We start from the raw sequence: 7,446 nt of genomic DNA, 5'->3' as shown, positions 1-7,446 counted from the left end.
GAATGAATGACGATTATAAGGGCCTTGATGCTCCCCATTTCTGTGTTTGATATGTACTTACATATACTTATATGCTACAGAGAGCTTTATAAAAGATTTAAAGTTTATAACAGAATTCTATAAAAAGAGATTGCTTCTAAACGTTGGAAAGCCCTCCACAACACCAGAAACCCACAAACAAGGGATAAAATTTGTTTCTAGGCTTCTGTAAATGGGAATGCTCGAGGACAGTGCATCAAAAATGATCATATTCATACTGGGCCGACTGGTTTTGCTCTCCTGAGTCTCAAACTGCATTCTTCATCTTGCCGTCCTCTGTCTTGCAAAATACATTAAAAGTGTGAGAATTTATTTGGTTGGCTCAGCCCAAATCCAGCACTATTGGAAAAGTTCATTCAGCAAGTATTTATTGGGCACAAATGGGTACCAGGCACAGTGATTCAAAAGGTGTGTGTTTCTGAGGCTAGGACTGCATATAGGACCTTATATAAAGGACCACATATGGCTACTTTGGTTGCTACTCAATTATGCTGTCAAGCAAAGCAAATGCTAGTCAGATTTATTTTTAGTTTTCTTCTGAAGAAAAGGTTCAGTGAAAGCTGAGGTCAGGCTTAGTGTGGATATTTTAATTCATCATTTTGTTTGCTGTTTGCTTACGCTTAGGGTAGCAATAGATTTACTTAATCATGATTTTTGAGTACTATAAAACAAACGTGGGAAACTGTATTTCCTAGTTGCCGGAAAAGCAGGCTTTTTAAATTAAAATAAGTAAACATACCGGTAAGCTAGAAGCTATGCAGTAAGGCTTTGGCTATGTATTCCGAAGTTTCATATTTCGTGTATTGAATTTTTGGACAAGAAAAGACAGCCTCGATAGGTATTTTATAACCATTAATACAATTAATGAAACATTGTTTAGTAAATCCACTATTATTTTTCCTATTAATCTTCAGAACAGCTTTAAGTTAATACAGATGGCTCCAAATGTGTTTTTCACTGTTTCAAAATACCAGTATTTTAATTTGCTAATAGAAGCACAATTATTTTCTTGTCTGCTTTCTTAAATGTTATTGATAAACTAGTAATTTTACATGTCCAGGTAACTGCAGCTGCTACAGTCAGTCTACTGTGGAAAGTCTTGGCATTATTGTGTTATTTAATTTAAATTTTTTTGTTTCTTCCCCTTATTGAGTACTTATTATTGCTAATTAGCTTTATGCTAGGCACCTCATATACGGTAGTGAATGATAACACAATACTACTTCATTGAGGGTTTTAACTTGTATATAGTTTATACCACTTTTTTTTCCAGATTATAGAATTAAATAAATTTCCATGCATATCACAGCATTTCTCTATTAAATTAAATAGTATTTTGCTTGTGTAAATTTAAGTATCCAAGTTAAGTTCTTACTTAGAATCTGTTAATCTTTGTGTTTTCTTCATTTCATTGCCTTGGTGTTTTGGGTTATTTTCTTTTTGTTTTTGTTTGTTTGTTTGTTTGTTTGTTTTTCTTAATATTTTTCCCAATACCATCCATTTGTTTTGCTCTTACATTTTTTTAAGTCTTTTATGTTCCAAATCAGGTGACTTATGTGCTTGACTTGTCCATTTTAGTTTGGAGGATAGCTCAATAAACCTTTATTCTGACTTTAAATTGCCTCCTTTCTTTAAGAACTGAGTTGCATGACTCAGTTTTCTTTGCTAGGAATATCCCTGGATAGTCTTATATGTATTCTAGATCAATGAATTGCAGAAGATTTTATTAAAAATTTTAAATGGATTTCAAGTATAAACTATCTGTATCAAATGTCATCACCAGGAATTGCTACATCTGAAAAATTACGAATTGTTATTTTTATTGAAGAATACTTATCTTTAAGATAAATGTAATTTGCTATAAAGTGATAGTAATGAAAAATCTTAGAAAATCATTTTCTTCTCACTATTTTATGCCTGCCGATTATTCTTTGTTAGTGATAAAATTGTCTCTTATGGGAACAAATTTGTTAAAGTTAGGAAAAAAACCTGGTAGAATATGTATGTTTTATAGATTAGACTCTACCAGAATTATTTCACATTTAGAATAATTAAATTGCTTTTAGGTTGATGGATGACTTAAGAAAATGATGAAGAGTTAATTAAGGATATTGATTTTTAAGGCAGAGCTACAAAATTATCAAATGACTTAACACTGTAAATATGTTCCTGTTTCAAGTTTTCAAAGTAAATACCTTAATCAAATTTGGAAATAGTATTTATGGAGTTTATTCAAGATAGATTATCCATTTTGTTAAAATTATAGAAATGAATAGTTCTTTTCCTATGGATGCCTTTTTTCATCTTGGCCTATTCTGGTCCTTTAAGAACAAGCTGTCCTTTCATTAATACTTCTCGCCTATAATTATGAATTTTCTCTAAACTTGTAGATTTTATTATACATGCCATCTATTTATAATCCTATGACACTCCTATATTGTTTATGTTTTTATGTATCTATGCCTTATGTTCCTAAATCAAAGTGACCAGTTCCATGTTATACTAAAAGTTTCACTGTGTAATGCATAGGGAATTACACATAGGGAAGGGCCTCAAAAAATACGCTTCTGAAATATTTTAAAGTAAAATTATTTAAGATCATAAAGTTTCATGAAAGCCTAATCTTCCTGGAACCTACACATATTCTGGATGTGAACCAGAGTTAAACTATTCAAGTATTTTAATACTGAACTAATCTGGAAAAACATCAGTTAAAAAATGACTATATTTATGAAGGAAGAATACAAAATCTATTAAAAATTTAAAACATCTAAAATAGGTATGAAGGGAGGCTTATGGTGCTCATTTTAACAGCTCTCCTGAGTAGGTTAGCTTGTAATCAAAGCATCTGCTCCAAACCAGTGTTTTAAATTGTGGATTATAGTACCACTGTGGTCATGAAATTAATTTATTGTGTTATGACTAGCATTTTTTATTTAAAACATAGAATAGAAAATAGAAGAGTACATCACAGATGGTAAAGGTATATGTTTTTAAGTAAACATTTTTTCATGTGTATATGTGCTGGGTTACCTTGTAAAATATATTCTTTATAGTGGGTTACAGGCCAAAAAAAAGTGTTTGTTTTTATTTTTAAAAATCTACAGTTCAGATTTTCCTTAGAAAATGGGGGAAAAAAGGAATGTTAGAAAGATCTGACTGCCCATGAACTACTGAAGGATTTTAGAGGAACACCAGGATATTTTAGAGATCTGATACTGGTTTCAGAAAGGTAATCTTAAGACAAAGAGTAGGAAATAAAGTATGTTGTTAGTAGAAATGTGAAATATGGTTAAAGTTGTGAAAAGGAATTATTTTTCTGGTGGACCTACATTTGTTGTGTTTAGATCTGTGACTATTATTGATCTGTTGTAGCACATTTTCCAATCTAAAATGTCCAATACAGCACAATAATAAACATGGGGCAAAATACATGTTTGTTTCTATTTCTTCCCACTTTCTCTTCAATCTTAAAGCAAATGTTTATTAGTAAGTCTGAGCAAAGCAGTTTCTATCTTTCACAGAGTAATTATCTTAGGAACAGATTATTCCCTGAAAATGATGGCAACTCCTTTCTCTCTCTGAAAAATAAACCTTCAATAAGGTTTTTCTCTCTAGCCAAAGTAAATAATAATTTATTAAATAGGTAACTCTCATTCACCATCCAACTCATTCTATATATTTAAATAAATGTACTTATAATTGTGTACAGGATTTAAAAGAGGGAAACTTAGGAAGGAAGGAAGGAATTGTGTATAGGAATTTAAAAGAGAGGCATTATATTGTATAAGTAGAATGAAAAGTATCTCACCAGAAAGCAAATAAGGTAAGGATTCTACTATACTGAAATATTTTAATAAAATTTAAATATTACTCTTTCACTTTATTTGCTATGTGTACATTTCAGTATTATAATGTTGGCAAGTCTATTTAAGAGCACATTAGTAAAAATTTCCTTTTTCAGGGATGTGATACCAAGTCTCTTTCCATTATAGATAAGTAAAGTCTAGGTTGGTTAAAACCTTAGCTAAACACAAAATTTGCTAGAGAATCAACATGTTAAGAAGCTCTAACTCTAAGCTTATTCACCCCAAATATTTCACCAATGTAATACACACCCTATTGAACTAAGAAAGGAATTGTATTACTAACCAGCAGAGGGAGCCAAGTCAATCATGAAAGGTAGGAGTATAAAGGAACATCATATGACTTCCTGTTTCGAATTTAACTGTATGGCCTCTGTTTGCTTTTTGAGTTTACGAAAAAGACAATCATAAGGAGAGAAAGACTACCAATGTATATCAAATAAGGATAGGGTGACAATTATAACTCAAGATTACCTTTCAGGAAATAAATTGTAAGAAAAATTGAACATAGAAATATAAAAGTGAAATGTCTCAGTATTGTAACTTAAGATGGAAAACTACCTTAGAGCCATGATGAATCACTATCCAAATGTAACAGTGAATATTTCTTAGTAATTCCATTTTCACTTAAAGTTGAAATTAGGCTGTAAATAGATACATTTTAAGATTATAAAGTTGGTACAAATAAGTAGATTGTACATCAAATTTATGTGCATTTAATCTAAGAAGGGATAAAATTTAATAAAAATGATTACAGTGAATAAGGATAAAATTTAATAAAAAATGATTACAGTGAAGTAATAAGGATGTGATTTTTCAGCTTAAAATTAAGAGAATAGGATTGTTTCCACTACTGTTTATAAACACAACAAATAAAGTAATATCTGTTTTGTGAGAGATGGTTGGAGGAATATAGTAACTAAGTGATTACTGTCAGCTTATTTAATTTTGTCTAAGAACTTCAAAATGCCTGATAGAATGGGTGTATATTGAATGAACAGATGTGATCTATTTATTATTTGAAGTAAAACTATAAGAGCTGAGCGTTAGCTAACTGCATCAAAATAAAGAATGTAAAGACTCAAACATTTTTAGTTAAATAACCAAATGAATTAGCTAGTCTAGCCCCTTACTTGTTACAAGGTTTGTAGAAACATACCATATATACTTTTACTCGTGTTTATTCCTTCCAAAAGTATACTTCTTAAGCACATACTATCTCCAAAGGACATGGAGCATATCTTCATTGTGAAGTAGACAAACTTCTTAAATTTTATTGAAAGATTTAATTTCCCTGATATGTGAACAATCATACAAATTCAATATGCAATTAGTGATTTCAAGAAAGTGATACTTAGAAGGAAATCACTTATGGGACTAGACTGCCTTTGTAGGACTAACAAATTAAGCACAAGATTAGAAATTAAGAGTTATGCAGCTGGAGGCTACAAGATTCTGACCCTAAACTGCTCTTAAGATCAGTGCTTGAGATATTCTACACACCCTGCACTTGATGGATCAGTGCTGGCACCACCGAGATCAATAAGCTGGTTCATCAGATCTTGTAGCCCCCGCCCAGGAACTGATTCAGAGCAAGAGGACAGCTTTAATTCCCTATGATTTCATCTGCAACCCAACCGATCAGCACTCTCAATTCACTTGCCTTCCCTAAAAACTGATCCCCAAATGCTCGAGGAGACTGATTTGGGTTATAACAAAACTCCGGTGTCCAGCCAAAAAAAAGCAAATTATTCAATTTTGAGTACTAGAAAGTAGACTGTAAACTTCTTTTATAATGCTATATTATACTGGCATTATTTTATATATTGGCATCTGGTGTTAAGTCAGTTAATCATAGCAATGATATCCAAGATGTACAACTCAACAGTCCTAGAGACAGTTTAATACCAAAAAAAGAAAAACCTCAATGTAACCAGTATTACTACTTGTAATTATTTGTTTCCTTTACACAGGAGTTGTGATGAATATGGGCTATTTGAATTGCATAAACAGCCTAACCTTTTAAATTTCCCACTCATGAAAAATAGCTATTATGAACTTTTAAAAATTAAATTAAGTGGCAATAGGTTTACCATGAACTATTCCTTATTGATAAGCATAATAGTGGGTTAACTCATGTCAAAGTCCAGTAAAAACTATTTACTATGTCACCAAAGTCAACATTTCGGAATCTAAGATGTAGTATAGTTATTTCTGTTTTATCTAGTTTTCATTTAATAATCTCAGATTCTGACTAACAACTCAAAAACCAAAGTCCGGTGAGAAAATAACTTGAATCTTATTCCAAAGTTAGGAATGGTGACAGATTAGGAAAAGCATCAATAAAGTGACTTCAGTAAAGAAGTTCTCTTCTCCTAAAAAATTAAATATAAAAGTTTAGTCAGGAATTTGTACCCACACATGAATACTGCTTTTAACATTTTTCTTTAGACATTTGAAATATTTTATTTTCTCCTTTAAAAAAAGCACCAAAACCCAAATTTATTTAATATAATGTTTCCGATTTATCAGCTTCTTTCCATCTTAAACTGTCGAATTCTGTACTGCTTCTAAAGCACCTACAATTAACTCTACAAAAACTGTTACAATTAACACTCGGCATTGCCTTCTTCCTAATTCTAACATCACCATTCATCAGCTTTCTCCAATAGAGTCAGATGATTACTTATAATCATATCTAGGCAAATGATGTAACTTTTGCTTGATGTATGGGAAAATAGCTTACATTATGAATTTAGAAGAGCTATAGTAGTACCTGACAATACTTTATAGATGGAAAAGTATTTTTAATTTAAAGAACATATTGGACATCTTTCAGAATTTCTGTAAAAATTTTTGACTGTCCATTTTGGCTAGAAGCTTAGAAATGATCGTGCTTAATTTTGTGTTTACATTAAATCTTTTGGATTTTCATTCTGTACACAATATTGCTATAAAACATCATAGTTGTAGAATCTGGCTCTTTAAGAAATGCTCACCAGAAAACTGGTTTGAAAACTATTCTGACTACAATGTAGCTATTATATTCACTGATAAGAGTTTAGTATGCCTCTGAATATAAGTAAGTCTCTAATTCCCTATATTTTTTGGAATATTAGTATTCTAAGAGTATCAGAATATGAGCTTAAAGAAATTTTGAATTTCCAAATCCAAATTGACAGATAACATTCTTAGGTGGGACGTGGTGGCTCACGCCTATAATTTTAGCACTTTGGGAGGTTGAGGTGGGCAGATCACTTGATGTCACAAGTTTGAGACCAGCTTGGGCAACAAGGTGAAACCCCATCTCTACTAAAAATACAAAAATTAGCCAGATGTGGTGGTGCACACTTGTAATCCCAGCTACTTGGGAGGCTGAGGAACAAGAATTGCTTGAACCCAGGAGGCAGCTATTACCCCACATTCAACAAATAAATATTAAAGAGCTTTACATACAGGAAAATGTGATAAAATTTGCATTTTAGAATAACTCTGCAATTAACAATAAAAGGAAGTACCTGTAATATTACCCCACAAAAGG

Source organism: Aotus nancymaae, unplaced genomic scaffold (genome assembly GCF_030222135.1).
Source record: "Aotus nancymaae isolate 86718 unplaced genomic scaffold, 86718_ANA_hifiasm-v0.15.2.pri h1tg000014l, whole genome shotgun sequence".
In the NCBI taxonomy this organism is placed as follows: Eukaryota; Metazoa; Chordata; class Mammalia; order Primates; family Aotidae; genus Aotus; species Aotus nancymaae.
Note: the sequence above shows the minus strand (reverse complement) of the source record.